Here is a 16662-nt window from a genome sequence, read left to right on the forward strand (position 1 = left end):
ACGTACGAGAAGTAAAAAATGGGCCGCGACAAAATGCTACCCCATGCAGCTGTTGCGCCGATTTTGGAAGCGACGCTTGATTACACGAGTTCTCTGCGTTATGTAAGCTTTCATTCAACCTGCGGAAGTAATTATGGGCACAGCTTGTCGCCGAGCTCATATTTGTTTTGACGATAAAAGCAGATCCGGCTTCAGTAAAACGTTTTGTTCAGAAAATATTCTTTATGCCTAAACGCCGCTTATAGAACATTACCTTTTTTCTTGCTGTAATTATTCGCTATAGCCTAAGCAAACCGCGAGCGAAACCTTTTAAATTTTCTTTTAAGGTTTACAGCAAGAAAAAGTTCCCACTAATACGTTTTCCTCGCCAGTGATAGGTATAGCAACCGCCAGTTATAAGGTTAGATTTATATATCCATGGTCTTGTTATTGATTAATCCGGAAGTTTGGACGAATGGGATGTGTTTGTAACAAAACATTCACAGCGTGAAAAAGAAACGAAGAACAAAGAGAGGTGACGTGAACAGGCGGTGTCCATGTGACCTCTCTTCGTCGGTCGTTCTTTATTCTTTTTTGTTTCCTCCCTGTAAACATAGTGTTACAGTGTTCTTGTTGGCACAAGGAGTACGCACATTTTCTTCCCTTCTCTCTCTCTACTGCTGGCAGCTCTCTCTGCCTGCAAGTGACCGGTAGCCATGGAGTGGACACTCGACACGCACAATACTTAATATTTGCGAGTTGGTTAATTTACTCATTGATGCATTCACTTCCCCAAAGCTTCTGAAACTGTAAATGTCCAGAACATACCCCCCTTGAACAAGCAGGATTTTCTCAGTACCTCAGTTTTGGTTGCACTAAACATTTAGGCTCCACCTGAAGCCCAGTATATGGGAGGTACAGAAAATACAGTCCTGCACCGGAGACGATTTTAATAAACAGCTGTCGATTGCTATTATCTGGCAAAGACATGAGAAATTAGTAGAATGTGCCGCGTCATGCAGGGAGGTTAATATGCCAGGAAACTGTTCCAACCTTCACCGCGCGCGCTATTTCCGCAAGCCTGTTCCTGATTGGTTAACACATGATTCGTGTTTTTCTTTCTCTTCCTCGATGCTTACACATGTGTTCACACATGCGTTCTATTATGTTCATGACTTCTGCGCCAGCTGACACCTGTATGGACATGATGGCCTAACTAAACTAGGTCCCCACCATTTCGTATGGTGTAGTCGCAGCTTGCTATATATCAGTAACCCCAAAATCAATCCACCCCATTACAAGAGAAGTGGGAGTTTTCCCTGACCAGCTTAAATCAGGAGCTGCGCCGAGCTCCGGCCGATTGGGCCTTGGAATCGGCGTGGACTCTTGGCCCCCTGGATATTAAGTGTACGACCAAATTTCCCATGTTCCACGTGACATTGTTCCTTAATTAAACATTTATTTCCCCGTTTCTGTACATCCCCCCTTCCCTCCAACAGGACAAATTTCTTTGATTTAAAGGGGCCATGCAAGCAAAGTGCAAGTTTGGTTGATTCGAAAGATTGCCTTGTTAGAATAATACTGCAACCATTTTTAAGGCAAACTTCACTGAAATAAGCTGTGTAATTAGGAAAAAATTGAATAGCCGTGTGACCCACTACCTGATTTCCAGCACTAGAACCTGTTACGTATTATTCGCCCCGAGCGCGAACACAGTCGGCCCCTGGCGGCGGCGGGACGAACCGCTCCTAGTGTGGATGGCGCTCTCGCGTCGTCTGCTTTTTCACGTTGCGTCCGGCGCAAGACGCCTGCTGCACACGACAAAACAACCAATATGTGTGTTCGTTTGGTAGTAAGCAATGACATAGTTACCTCTGCTTGCGCATTTCCTCTAGAAACGCAATAATCAGCGGCCGTTGCGGGTTAATGCGCTGGTTTAATTCCACGAAGCATCTTCGCCGTGGACACCGCTTGAGTGTGAAACGTGTTATAAACATTGCTTCCACACATTGCACTTTTCTTATTGTTGAATGCAGCCGTCTGCCGTTTCGGGAACGTCGAAGGGTGCTTTTTGAAGGTGGCGTGGTGATTATTTAAAGGATAAAAGTTTAGTACGCGAAACGGGTAAGAAGCAACAAGACCTGTGCATACGCGTGCAAATTCCACACCCTTGTAAAATTGCGCTGTATCCTTATAGAAAGAAGAAACAAGCAAAAATATTTACAATGCACACGACCCGTGCGCTATCGCCCATACATTACCGGACACGTATTTTACAACCGCAAGCGCCTGTGTGATCGTGTCCTTCCCGTACCTTTTCTAAAATAAATACCATTTTTGGACAGTCGTTTATACTGAGGAGGAGGAATAAACATTTATTCAACTGTATTGAGTTGCTAATTTTACGTATTATTTAAAATAGGTTTCTATGGATGCGCGAGAGCATTTAGGGGGGATTTTTCGGTAAAATTAAGCAGTTGTGAGTTTGTGTCTGTCATGTGGCATTTCGTGTGTCATTTTCATATATATCATTTTCAAATCCGACATGAATCACCTTGTCCAGAAACGTGTCTCACTCAGCATAACCAAATGCCTAATATGGTCACATCTTAACCTCTTAAGGTGGACCTAAGTTTAAAGAAAGAGGAGAAAACGCGTAATATAATGCATGTTGTTGCCCACATGTGTGAGGGGTGTGTGCCATGACTCGCTGGTTTTTTTTTTTTTTTTTTTTAATTTTTTCCCAGAATGCTTGCTTTCAATACAATTTTGAAAAAGGCGAGCCACAATTCCTGGACAATCTCGGACCAAAGGGGGGGTTAATCAGTTTTGAAAATACGTTTTAAAGTACTGCTTTTTCACTGCTACAAACACGACGCGTAGTGTAGTTTCGATTGTAAGTAATACTGATAACCATAGTTTGGCTTTTCGCGTTACATGCGTTCTCTTCTCGCTGCTCTTGCAACGTTAGCAGGACCCCCCCCCCCCCCCCCCCCTTCCCGAAAGAAAAAAACGACGAAATGCACAGAATTTCACTTTTTAACCAATTTTCAAGAATTAAATGCCAAGACAAAGGCGATATTCAGTTTACAAAACAAAGTAGTTATCGGGAACCCGTTGTGCTGATTCGCAACGCGAAATAAAAAGGAAATATTTTACTACATCTGCAACAGCGCAACTTCATTTATTGCTATCTTTAGGGTTCGTAAGCGACCTTATACGCAAGAATGCAAACACATCTCGCTGTTGCAGGCACCTGTTAGATTTTAAAAGGAACGCAATGGTCAACAGAGCAGCCGTAACAGAAAATTTGTGCTCACTGTGAAGTCCCAGAAGCTTGGTTTGCAAACTGTAAACCTGCTTGTCACTTTGCGAAAACCTAGCTAAACATGAGATGTTGATTGTACTGCTGGCGTTGACAATTCAATTCGCAAGTTCATTTGCAACGAAAGCCGTAAATGGGTGATCCGAAACCGTTATTCATCAAACCTTCCTTCAGAGTGGCTAAAATTTCATTTAAAAGACCCGGGGCCGTATTCTGCTGGTCATCCGACGCGCGCCGGAACGATTTCCGGCGCCCTTCCGACGCGGTTGTTTAGAGAGAGGAGAAAGTGGGCTCTCACGATTGGCTCGGAGCGGAAAACGTCAGCCGGCCTACGTCACGCGGCTATATTTTGGCTATTTTTTGGTGACGTCACGTAGCCAAAGGCTCGCGCTCGTTCTCCCGCGACCGGCGGGTGAAATCCGGCGCGGTTAAGAGCGCATCGGATTGTACGATGGCTGCGTATATGCCGCCTGTGTTCGCACTTTTGTTGGAGCTGCTGGAGGAGGATCCCGTGCCTGAGCGTCGACTGAGTGACGGCGACTTTCAGCGCCGTTTCCGTGTCAACAAGGGCCCGGCGCGGATGCTGTGCGACGCACTTAACGAGCACGTTAGGCCTCGAGGTGCGACGGGGCTATCTACGGAAGCGAACGTGATGTGCGCTCTGAGGCTCTTCGCTACCGGCAGCTTTCAACAGATTGTCGGTAGCGGTGATACTCTTGGCATGACGCAGCCGTCGGTCAGCCGCAGCATTCACGCCGTTGCCAAGGCGCTGAAATTGGAAGCCCTTATCGGCCATCGAGGTGCAGCGAAGTGTCAACAGATACGAAGGTGCTGTGCGTGCTGTGTCCCTCTTCGCAACTGACAGTTTGCAAAGCGTTTTCTGCCACCGTGAAACACTGTCGCACCCCGACGCCAGTCGCACGTTCACACTGTGGTGTCGGCACTGACGGAGCTCCGACACACGAGGGTTTTGGATACCCCGGCGACGTAAGCACGGTGTAAGTACTACTTGTTTCTGGCTACGTTTGTTACGGAAGCAAAAAATTGTTTTGCATCGAAGGGAAAAGGAGCGCGATGTCTGAAAAGCAGTCACTGAAATGCGTTTGTTTTGAGCGGTGTGGTGTGGTGGCAGTGATCTCCCATAAATTTCGCAATTGTGCATGATCAAATAGTGTGTCAAAAAAAAAAAAAACTTAGCAGATGCATGCATATGTAAATAATCTTTTAACTCTCCGGCCTATGTTCGCTTAAGTGAAATGATATCGAAAAGGTATGTCAATAAATGTAGCTAAAATGAACACGTTCAGAGGTATCGAATAGGGTGGCGTCTTGAAAGAAAAAAAGCTTATAAAGAAAGATAAACAGGTGTATTGTGTTGGTCGTCTAACTGACTTCATAAAGAACCGTGTAATATATGCGTAACGTATATCGCCCTCGCCCCGCCCCCATCGTGTGTCAACTGCTTCGGCGCCTTGTCACTTCGGCTGAGATGTTTTCCCCTGCTTGACACATAGTGAATAGGTGACAAGTTCAGCTTGTCGGCTCGTTTTAAGGGTTTATCGATTTCGAAATGCGGGGTGGGGAGGGGAGGGGTTGTTTTCGCAGTTGTACCGCATAGATGGGTGGGAGGGCCCTTATCTATAGTTGTAAGTAACCAATTTTCCTCTCAGGTCGCCTGCATGCTCTAATTCCCCTGCTACGCGAAACAGCGACGATTAAAAAAAAGGCACATACAACACGGCGATGTCGTTTGTCGTTGCATGCAGTTGCGGAGTGAATCAGTTCCAAGTAACCCAATTCTTTATATTCTTGCTCTTGTTTATTACCTTTTCCTTTTTTCAAACTGTGTACTTGTTTAATGCTTTAGTACATATTTGTGTTATGTATTTCTTTCAGGTGTGCGACGCCAGTATGAAGGCCCTGACCGTGACTGCCGACTACAGTGCCTTTGTGTGACTGGCTGTTCACTTTTGCCCGTGACGTGTAAAGCCTGGCGAGTTCTGGGGTTGACGGTGGCCACCTGCTCGAGTCGTGGCTCATGACACCCCCTGCTCGTCGTCCAGGCCCCAGACACCTGAAGAAAAGTACAATGCCGCACATGCTTCGATGTGCTCTGTCGTGAAGTGCAGCATTGCAGTTCTCAAGAGCTGTTTTCCTTGCCTGCAGTAGCACCAGCTTGTCTTCATAGGCCTCTTCTGGCAGCCAACATTGTCAGTGTGTGTTGTGTGGCTGCCTGTTGGAACGACTGACGACAATAGCTGCAGCAGCACCAAGGGACGAGGGCAGTGATACAGACGATGCGGCTGATGAGGTGCCTGCCCCCGACAGGAGCAAGAAGCTCCTGAAGGACAGGGCAACCAACGCATCTTCAGACAGCTTTGTGGCACTAAACATGTCATTTTTAACTTTCGTTTCTGATTGTGTGTGGTGTGCGGTGTTTGTTTTGTCGGGAGAAAATTGTTTTGTTGTTGTTTCATGTAGCATATACTTTGCCCGGACGCGACATTGTTTCCTGTAGAGAAGCTTCTTGTCGTTTTGTGTTTGACATGGTTGTGTGAGGACAACATAGAAAGTTGCTTTGCTTTCGACCACTATATACTATGTCTTGACACGGTGTTGCTTGATCTGGGATAGGCCGTGACTACTGTTTTGATGGGTCGTGAGGCCTTGTTGTGGGTATAGAGACCGGTCAAGATTCTCTTGAGAAAATTCTGTTTATTACACTGTAACCGTCATTCTGCTGTGAAGCAAAGAATGATGATGCATGTACCACAAACAAAAAAAATAATCAGTATACTGCGGAATCTTCTGGACACAATTAGTTCAATCCAGTCAAGAGTTATATTATGACATAGCACAACCATTGCACGGTGACTTTGTTTGGAAATCTCTGACAGATCATTTTACTTAAGAGAACACGATATGCCAGTATGCATCTCCACTGTTGATACAAAAAGTAAACATGCTTAAAATATTGGAGGCTGTCTCTTAACAAAGAGTTCACTGTCATGGTTTACTCTGACATTCTCATGATAAGTGGAAAAATGGTCACAAAAGTTTCATTTACCCCACCATTGCATGTATTCTAGCACTCAGTGCTTTGATGACTGCTTGCTTAGATTTTTAAAGTGATATTGCGATTTTTTCTTTCATGAAGGACACCTGCTTGTAAAAAATAATTATGATAAGCCAACAGCAGCATCTACAAAGGCGTATTGAATTTTTCCTCAATAAATCAGGGTGTTACAAGTTATGTTGAACTGTTTCCTTTTCCCCTGCATGCAGCAGCACCGTCCAAGAGTAACCAACACTGGGAAAAAATAATCGTGACAAAATCAACTATAGCATTTCTGTAGTACACAGCCTTATTTAAAGTGCACAGAAACCAACGTAACTTCATTGCAAAAATAAAGAAGGGCACATTGATGTTTGTGATGCAATGCCAAAACTGCTTTCTCTACTCCAGCTTGTTAAAGTGCTCATAGTTGGCATCTATTCTTGTTGAGGCCCACAGTACTGGTTGTTTGTTCAGGGCCTTCCACAACCAGCAGCTCTCCAGCTCCAGTGTGCCTGAAAATGTGTTCATTATGAGCTTAACGGCCAAAAAACAATAAGGGGTTGAAAATTTGGTCTCTATCTTAGTTAACGAAGCGTATTGCGGTATACTTTACCTATTTAACCCTGAAGGGTAGAGGCATTAAATAGGAAAATGGAATTACAAAATATGCTAACGTAAGAATACATTGCAGGTGCTCAATTACAAAAATTGCACCTCATTGCACAGTCACTGAGTTGTACCTATGCTTGTAGAAACAAGTGATTATTGTGGATGGAAACAATACCTGCGGGAAGGCGGTTTGATTCTCGGGATGTTTTAAGAAAAAAACTGAGCAAACTACTTCAAGTTGCATGCTTAAGCACCAAATTTGTGGGCGTGGTCGATTTGACGTGATACAGGCTTAGGCTGTTAGAGCAGTTCGTCACGCAGAATAGCATATTAATATAGCTCATGAAACAAAGCTAGGCAGGAAACGTATCCTCGGGTCGCTAAAGTCTGAGGTCAGTACTCTCTTTCATTGACGTTGCACTTGCACCCCTGCTTTCATTAAAAAAAATTAAAACGAGCTTGCCGTGATATTACCGCGAACCATGTATGGGTTTGTTTATTTATTGTTTGTTTTTATCGCCCGGCCACGCCTGGCTCTGTTATCTGTGTCCGCGAAGCGCGTCTTCCATTCTTTATTTTTATGCCGCACGGGCTATCTCATTCAGATAAGCAGACTGTTTCGCCCTAACGGCACTAGCCCAGAATAATCTTCTCTGATCTACAATGTTCTGTATTTCAATGGACGGTTCGAGAAACATTTGCGCCGAAAGATAAAAGCGTGCAGAGCAGACGCCGCGGCATTCGATTCGACGACACTCGTCTGCACAAGTCACTCTGTTGACCGCTGCTTCGCCGCCTCTGTATTTTTTTGAGTTGTTAGGGGAGCACAAGTTCGCCATAATAAACTTGTTTTTCCTTCAAGACAACTGCGTCATCCTTGGCTTCGTGACAACATAAGTACGTAATCTGATCGTGCGCAAAACGCGCACACATGCGTTTTGAAAAACGGGTTTAATTCACTGCACAAGCGAGAGTGGCCGAACAATGACATGGCGTTAGAAAATCGATCAAAATATCGCACTCACGTCACAGCCGTCTTATATAGAACTGCCGGGCAACAGCGTACCGTTTACGTCGCTTTTCGTCCCAAGAGAACGCCCTTGTGGGACGAAATTTTTGCGCAGCAACTGTACTGAGCGTTCAAATATGCCTCCTTTAAAAACAGCTGTGCCGCGCGCAGCGCTCCCTGGCGCCTCATAACGGAACAAAGTAAAAACATAAATGCGTGTAAACCTGTTAAACTAGCATTAGCAGCAACGGCAGTGCCCGTGAAAACACACAAACAGGAAAGGCTTTGTTATATCTAAACATTTTTATTAATTTCGGTTTAGCAGCATTTGAAAGTTATGAGATTGTCCCCGAAGGCGATGACGTACTTCCCGCGATCTTCGAGGGCGGGGCGGTTGGCTATTTGCACGTCATTTTGACGTCACGAACTTCCGACGCGCGTCGGAAGGGCGTCGGATAGCAGAATACGGCCCCCGTTAGAGCGGTTACATTTATATCTCTGCGCTGATCAAAATTCAGTAATTTTATGTTGCCTTTCGAACACACAAAAAATTCGTAAGCTCTTAGGAAGAATTTCGGGGCAGTTAAGTAGTGTTACCATTTCAGGGCATCCCACAAATGCAAGAATGCGTCACGCTACCAGCGAAAGTGATAGAAACTGCTGTTGTAAACTGAATTTCAGAGATCGAGGCTTCCTTATTTGTTTCGATTTATGCTTTTATTGAAGGCTCAAAGCCATAGTCTGGAAAGATCGAGCTTGCTACGAGCCACAGCGTACAAGTTCATTGTCACAATTACGGCCATTCTGAGATTCCCGATGAGTCGTCGCTTTTTTTGGCTTAGTAATGAAAACTGACTGCCACTTCCATGCTATGCATTGAACGTTGAGGAACCGAACTACAGCATACCACTCTTGTTTGCACCTTTCGTGCGCACATACGGCGGGAAAAAAGGCACGAAGTGCGCCCACAGTGTGCATTCTTACGGGCCGCTCAGCGGAGCATCCACACTAGCAGCGCGACGCTGTCGCCACCTACATGTCGAGCTCGCGGCGAATAGGCAGCTGTGCGATTGGCTGAGGCCGGCAAAAACAAACGGAAGTTACGCATGGCTTATAAGATTTCAGAACGAGCTACTTTCGCTTGAATGTAATGCATATTCATTTTAAAGCAGTAGTAATGGAGGGGTAAGCAATGGAAGTTACGAAAATACTCCTAAACCTTGAAGCACCACTGCGTACTACTGTTGGCCCTCCGTGCACAATGCTTGTTATAGCTTCACAGTATCCGGCGATTTGGGGTTGTCTCACACGACACTGGCCGATTGGCGCAAGTGGCATTGTCTTACGTGACCCTGTTTGTCGAGCATACCCAATGTTTCACGAAACGATTACTACCGACCGTAACAAGAACAAGCCAATTGCAAATGCAGTCAGAAACAAAGCGAGGACAAACAGTTGTCCTGCGCAGTATGATGGCGCCATCTAGAAGGACTGGCGGTAAACTAGGTTTTCCGCAGTCCACTGCAGAATAAACAGTGTACTAACGTTCGCTTGACGACCTGCCCTGGCTACAACATCGCAAACGCCTCGGAACTCGATTTGGCGGGACAATCACAGCTTTAACTTAAATTGATTTCTTCGTGAAAAATCTTGCACCCCACCGTCTAACGACGACTATGGTTGAACGCGAAGCTTTATCGTTATGGATTTTTTAGAAGCGACGCATCTCTTGCTCTCGGGTATGTCCCTCCGTTGTCGCGGCGTTGTCCGCACGCTCACTGCACATGCGCAACTCCGACAGCTGTGCGCAACACTCTCACTCCGGCGCATTATCATAACAACAGTTGCGCATGTGCGGTTCGCTGCTCTGGGTGCGCCCTTGTGTGCGCACTCTCACTCCGTCTCATTATCATAACAACAGCTGCGCGTGTGCGCTTCGCTGCTCTGGGTGCGCGCATGTGTGCGCATGCGCGCGACTTTCTCCCCGGGCTCCTCTCCTTCCAAAAGCGGGAATATAAGCAGGGCAGCGCACTGCGCCGGATCAGTCCAGCGCTCGCTCTGGCACTTGACTTGACTTTGCTTGACGATACCTCCGTGCAAGATCTTCTGATGAAGACGTGATGGAAGCGACAGTCACTTCAGCGAGTGGCCTGACGCAATGCAATACCAGCGTCAGTCCAAACGCTCTCCCTGATGCGTCGCATCACATCAGGGTTCCCTCGCGGGAAGATGGGCGTAATTTTTGTTGGCCAATCCCACACTGCGAGTACATGCTACTCTGGAGGTATACACCACTTTCATAGAATATGCACACCAACTCTCGGGTGTGCATTTGTAGGCCTAACCTCTGCATTCGGGGTGTACGGCGCGAGTCGGTACCTGCTGATTGGCGTCCGCTTCGACCATTTCGAAATGGAGCAATCGGATAGAAGCCGGCTTCAAAACACGGCGGACCTAGGTTCGATTATGACCACGAAAACTTTTTTTTCTTTCAAGGAAGTCGAGACGGACGAGCGTATCGAAAGGGTCGACAGCCGCCTGGCCCACCTCATCGCGGCCAAGCAGTCCATCCTGGCGAGATGGAAGACGCAGCGGACAGACCGCAAGCTACGCAAGAAGGTCGCCAAACTCAACGGCGAGATCGAGTCCCACAGCAGAGTGCTTTGAATTCAGCAGTGGAATGAGGCTTGTAACGCGGCGGACGGCCAGATGCTCTGCGGCAAGACGTGGAGTATGCTGAGACATCTTTTGGATGAGACCACGACCAAGACGAACTAACACAACAACGTAGCCAAGGTCGTCCACAGGGCGCTGACAAAGCACGGGGAAAGATGGGGTAAAGAAACGCCTCGACGACAAGTACCTGCCGGTCACTCCCACAGAGCCGCACCCGGACTACCAAGGCGAAGCAAACGAGTGGCTAGATCGAGACATTGAAGCATGGGAAGGGAGGTTTGCTCTGCACGATCTCAACAGTAAATCCGCCGCCGGTCCCGACCGGGTTACGAAAAAGCGCTGAAAAATCTTAACGAGCGGTCTTCGAGAACCTCACGGCATACTACAACAAATGGTGGCGAGCCGGGTCACTGCCCCGGCAATGGAAAGCTGCCAAGACCATCTTGATTCCCAAACCGGGCAAGCCACCCAACATTGAGAACCTCCGGCTGATCTCGCTTACATCCTGTGTGGGCAAAGCGTTGGAGCATGTTCTCATGAACAGGTGGCAGAGCTACCTGGAAGAGTCGGGGCTTTGCCCAAACACCGTCATCGGGTTCCGAAAGAAGCTCGGAACTCAGGAGTCAGGACGCCATGATACAACTGAAAAATGAAATCCTGGATGACACTACCAACACGAAAGACCACCGAGCCATCTTGGGCTTGGACCTGCAGAGTGCTTTCGACAAAGGGAGGCACTCTGCAATCCTGGCCCAGATGTCGCGGCTAAACATTGGCAAGAGAACCTATGCGTACATCAAAATTTTTTGACGGGGCGGACCACCGAGATTAACGCCGGTGACGTGCGGCTCAAAGACAAGAAGCTCGGCAGTGTCGGGACCCCCCAGAGCTCGGTCATCTCGCCATTACTTTCGAAGCTACAACGATGACAACGATACCGCCATGGCTCGAGGCCGCAATGCGTTGCTACTATCAAGAGATCGAAGCCCAGGCCGTCCAGCAGATCTCGGCGGCCCTCGAAAAGCAACGACCGAGCGAAACCGGGGGGAGGCTGCCACCCCAAAACAGGGGCAGGCGCAGTCGCCCAAAGGGACTTCTTTCCCTTCCTTACATGGGACGGCTAATCGTTCTGCAGGCATTTTTAATAAAGTTCGCTGGCGCTTTCAGTTCACTCACGATCATTCACCTTCATCGCCAGAAAAAGTTGACTTTGCTGCAGGGCGTGTTGGCGTACAACGGCATAAGTGAGGGCACTAAAGCTTCGCTGTAATAAAGCGTCGTTAGCTTCCGTACAAGCGCTGGGGGCACTATAAGTCACCAAATAGTTGGAATAAAACAAACTTTTATTTTGTCTTCATGGCCCCTTTAAGGACACTATCAACCAACATCGTCCACGATATTTTTATTTATGCCTCCAAAAGCGGCATAGTACGGGAAATATAGCCACGGTATACATATACTATTAACTGTACTCTTATCTAACCTCTATACGGGTGAGCTATTTTCACGTGATGCAAACACCAGGACGACCATCAGTCGAACTGAACTCCCAATTTTCTTACTTCTCCCCCTCCCTTGCTGGCCACTGCCATTAGTTTTTATTGGGGCTTATAACAACTACTACTCGAAGTAGTCGGCTAGGAACAGGCTCACCCCTTCTGACTCTACGCGGCATTTTCCGCAACAGATGAAAAAAAAAATTAAACGAAAAAGAAGAAGATACACAAAAGGCAAAATAATGGACATTGCTAACGGATGTCCACCAAGAAACGTCATCATGACCAAAAAGATACCGCTGACAGCCGACACTTTATTGTTGTAACTCACAGGTATGTTACCTACGGCGCAACAACTGAGGCTTTCTAACCTGGGACAGCGTTTCGCTGAACAAATTGACGTTATTTCCTGCATAAGAGGAATGCTCGAAGAACACGTCACTTTGGAAGCCTTTTAACGTTTTTGCTTGGTTAGGCTGGTAAAAGCGCGCACCGAGCTGGGGTCTGCAAAAGGCTCCCAAAAAGCCGTTTCGAAAAAAGCCACGCAGCTGCTTACACCGAGACAGACACCGGCTTCAACACATGCCGCAACAACAGACGGAGCGCTCAATTCCGATTCGCCGTCTAAACCAAATTCTTCTTGGTGGCTCCCCATAGTGGGCATGTATGAACATGTTTCGCTTAGTGCAGCCGGTCATCACCATAATCATCATCAGCATCGTCCTCATAATAATGTTTATATTAACAATAAGAATAATATAGTAATGGTATTAAAATATTCATCATCATCGTCGTCGTCATCATTTGTCAGGACGCGCGTCATAGCGCCATCATCATAAATAAATCAAGAAAAACTGGACGCAGCAAAAATAAACCACGACATGAGGCCTGGACTTGGCATCTCCAAAAGGAGCCCGCTCTCGCCCACAATCTAGGTTGGCGTTCAGCTTCTGTGCAGGCAGTGTCACAGCAACACTGGTAGTGGCTCTCCATTCAACATGTAGCTTAGAGGACTCCGATGCAATGCTGGTGGAAGAACCTAGCCAAAAGAAACTTTTCGCGTTCTCATCCCTTGAGATTGTGCTTAATCTTCTGCTACTTTTTTAATGGCTTCCTGAAACGCTGCTACCTCGGCGATCACCCAATCCGGTAGATTCGTGGCTGTGGATCTGAGCACCTCATGACAACGTCGTGGGTTGAATTACTGTTTGCAGTGCTGTGTTCCTCATGTTATCAAAAAAGAAAGCCGAGTGTGTTCGGGGTTCCGGTGAGCGAGCATTAAGAGACCTTAATTCAGGTAGCCTAAATCATCCCGAAACCATCCACTGTGATGCACCTCATATAAAAAGGACATCTTAGGCGTGAAAAATTCAATGTTGTTGCAGCTCGCTGTGAGACGTAGCATGTAATTTATGGCATAAAGATGCAAAGTAGTTAACAAAGTTCAGCGCAAATTACTTGGTGCAATTTTTGAACTAATCTAGCTTCCCCTAAGCGATACAATGAGAACAAATTTGAGCTCGTCAAGAATTGAAAAAACCCTCGGCGCATTCACGACATTTATTTTGTGTATCGACCAAACCATTCCTCAGACGGATGGCCACGCACGCCAAATTTAATGAAAGATTCCGCAGCATTACCCTTTAGCTAAATATAATGTAACACCGTATTAATAGTATCATGGGGCCATGGTAGGCCATTGACACCTCATCAAATGTAGTTGTACGCATCCTGCTCGCCTTCTACTTTTTCGATATACTCTTTCCGCACGAGAATGTCTATACAATCGCGAATTATAGCCACGCTGGGTTGGAACATCGAGCAAAGTCGGCGTGAGACTTCGGTTATCAGCTCTTGCTGCTGGAGTGTTTTGCGCTCCTTCATGATGCGTACTATGGAGGCCTGTATGGCAGCATTTCTGTCATGATCCACCCTCGTGTAGGTTGCTTCCTGTACAATCTTATGCTCTGACTCCAATGGCACGTTTAAATTCACGCACAGCTTGGTGTTACTGTAGTCCTCGGAGAGGGACAATACGGCATCGGGCAGCAGTTCGCAGTCTGCCTCCGTTTGCTTCGAGCTAACGAGCAGCTTGCATTTGAGCAGGGTACGCAAAACGGATTGGAGCGCGCTCATTTCAAGACCAGTGGATTCTTGAAGCTGCTGAGCCGTGAAAGACAGTGCGAAGTTGTATTGCAGGAGAACGCCCATTTGCAAGGATGAAGCCTGCAACGTGTAAGAGCTCTTGAAGCATTTCGTAGTCAGCTCTCCGGTGGACATGTGGTATAGCCATCGAAGTTTTCGGCCGTTGTGCCGCTCGCGGTAGAAGGTTGTGAAAAGGTGGACGCCGCGTCCTAGGGCTTCAGGAAGGGCGAGGGATGGCGCATCCTGGAATGGCCAACACCAGGTAGAGAAGACTTGCACTCCGAATTTCAACCCCAGGTAATCCCCAGAGTCTTTCACGGAGCGCAGAAACTCTTGGGTCATGTTTTCGCTCAAGGCGTTGTCCTGCAGCATGCGTTCAAGTGTCGAAACGTATTCGTAGCCATTCGCTAGCTTGAGCTTGGAAATCATACTCGCTTCCAAGTCTCTGCAGGCCGATGAGTGTTCCACCAGCCGTTTGGCCAGCATGCGGCTGTAGAACTTCTGAAACACGTCCTTGTCTTTAAGGTAGCCGAAAACCATCATGGCTTTGCAAAGCTTGTCCTCTCGCTCCGAGTATTCGACGTTTTCAAGATCCTTCTTGAGTAACATATGGCAGTACCTAGCCAGCAGCTCAGCCGACTTCCTAGACGAATGCGCAAGATGTGTTACTGCGTTCTCGTTGATGAATTTTGTGCATGCTTTGTCGAAGCAGGCAAAGAAGCTTGTGTCGCCACAGAAAGCTGTGACCACGAGCGTACTGTACTTTTCATGAACCTGTAGCACGGTGTGCACGTAGAGCTTCGGGTCTGGGGCTCCCAGTCTGCCCAGGCACTCTATAGCATCGAGGCCCTGAGTCCACACGTGTTCCTGGAAAAGCGTTCGTAGTTGGTCGAATCCGTCAGGAACGGGTAACAAAAGACGGTATGCCCGTGTGAGCTCTTCATTCCTGTCATTGACAAGAAAGTTCTTCAATTCGCCGTAAAATCCCCTTAAGTGCTTCTTTATCAGAACATCCCGGCAAGTGCTCATGAGAGGTTCTAACGTCGACGCGTGCAAGTACTGCTCAACCCTGCGCTCCTCCTCCGCCAAGCGCTGCTCCACCATTAACAGGTACTTCGAGACGGGATGTCTCTCGAGAAAATTTCTTCCCTCTCGGCTGTAGAAACATGCTGTGTCTTCGAGGAAAACCTCTTCAAAAATAGTCTTGTATATCGACAAGCTGGGACGTTTGTCAGAGCAAATCTCGGGCAGTGGTATGTCAACGTAGCTGAAAATGATGTTCCGGACCATTTGTACGTCGATAAGGCCACCATAACGCTCCGATTCGATCAGCTTGAGCAATGCGTTTGTGAGCTGTCTATACAGCGCGTCTAGAAAGAATCTCCTCCAAGAATGCATGCACAGTTGATAAGTCTCGTACACCTCCTTCTTTGGGTCGTCCTGCTCCCGCGCGAACCAGATCCGGTCGAGGCAGAAGAATATGTTGCTTAGCGTTTTGCTGGATGCCCGGAATCGGTCCCATTCACTGCTGTAGAAATGCGTGACATCTCTCTCCATGGAATTGACGCCGTTGCTAAGGATGGTTTCCAGGTGAGTCTGGAGGAACCTCTCGAGCCGCTCGTACAAATCGTAGCCTGTCGCCCGAGCGTCAAGGAGAAGGGAGCTTTTGCCACCTCCCGGAACTGACACACCTGCGTCCCCTGAGCTGATAGTAATGACGAAGTCGCACACATGTGTGTAGAGTTGAATGTATCGGCTCTGGGTCATACGCCCCTTCACGTACAGCAGCTCTATGCCCTCCCGCAGATCGTCCCACACCCGGTTCCGGTCGATCGGCTGCTTCATCGGGCTGGCATGGGCGAGCGGGGCTGCAGACGCCATTCTTACCGTGGCTCTTCAGCCTGTTCCTGTTCTTCTTCTCTTTTCATTTAGGTTATTAGTGCATAGCCACTGGAGGGGGATGGTCCAAACCTGTTGAGTAGGCTATTTACTTACATATGCGTAGGTTAGGTTTTTGGCATGTCAGCCAAACCTATTGTTTTTGTTCGTCATGCATCTTCTAATACTTCCTAGTCTTCTCTTCCTGTTCTTAGTGCTTCTATGAGCTTCCCTCCTGCTGCCTATTCTCGTTCATCTTGGTGTTCTTGTGAACTGAGAAATAATAGATCAAGGCAGTTAAGTCTGCTTACGTCCTTTGAATTTGAAAGCATTATGCCTTCCCTTATCGATGAGGATCAAAGGCTCCTTCACTGCTACATCATGTTTGCGTCGCTTTCGTCGCTTTCCGGCGCCTTTTGCCTCCCCCACTTCATTCCTCGCATCCTTTGGTCCGGCGTTCTTGGAGTATTTGCGTGATCGGCCATGC

The 16662-nt window shown here is 47.4% G+C and overlaps 1 long non-coding RNA gene and 1 pseudogene across 1 annotated transcript; one reads left to right on the plus strand and one right to left on the minus strand.

The window, feature by feature from the left end:
* The first annotated feature begins 3515 nt into the window (after nt 1–3515).
* Nucleotides 3516–6557, plus strand: LOC144174230 (uncharacterized). The gene is made up of 2 exons (XR_013323447.1): nt 3516–4302; nt 5201–6557. It is a non-coding gene; the product is annotated as an uncharacterized LOC144174230 (long non-coding RNA).
* Nucleotides 6558–13862: 7305 nt separating this feature from the next.
* Nucleotides 13863–16178, minus strand: LOC144175183 (cullin-1 pseudogene; annotated as a pseudogene).
* Between the last annotated feature and the right edge of the window lie 484 nt (nt 16179–16662).

This window comes from Haemaphysalis longicornis, unplaced genomic scaffold (genome assembly GCF_048455015.1).
Source record: "Haemaphysalis longicornis isolate Haplotype H1 unplaced genomic scaffold, Haemaphysalis longicornis Haplotype H1 scaffold_3, whole genome shotgun sequence".
Taxonomy (NCBI): domain Eukaryota; kingdom Metazoa; phylum Arthropoda; class Arachnida; order Ixodida; family Ixodidae; genus Haemaphysalis; species Haemaphysalis longicornis.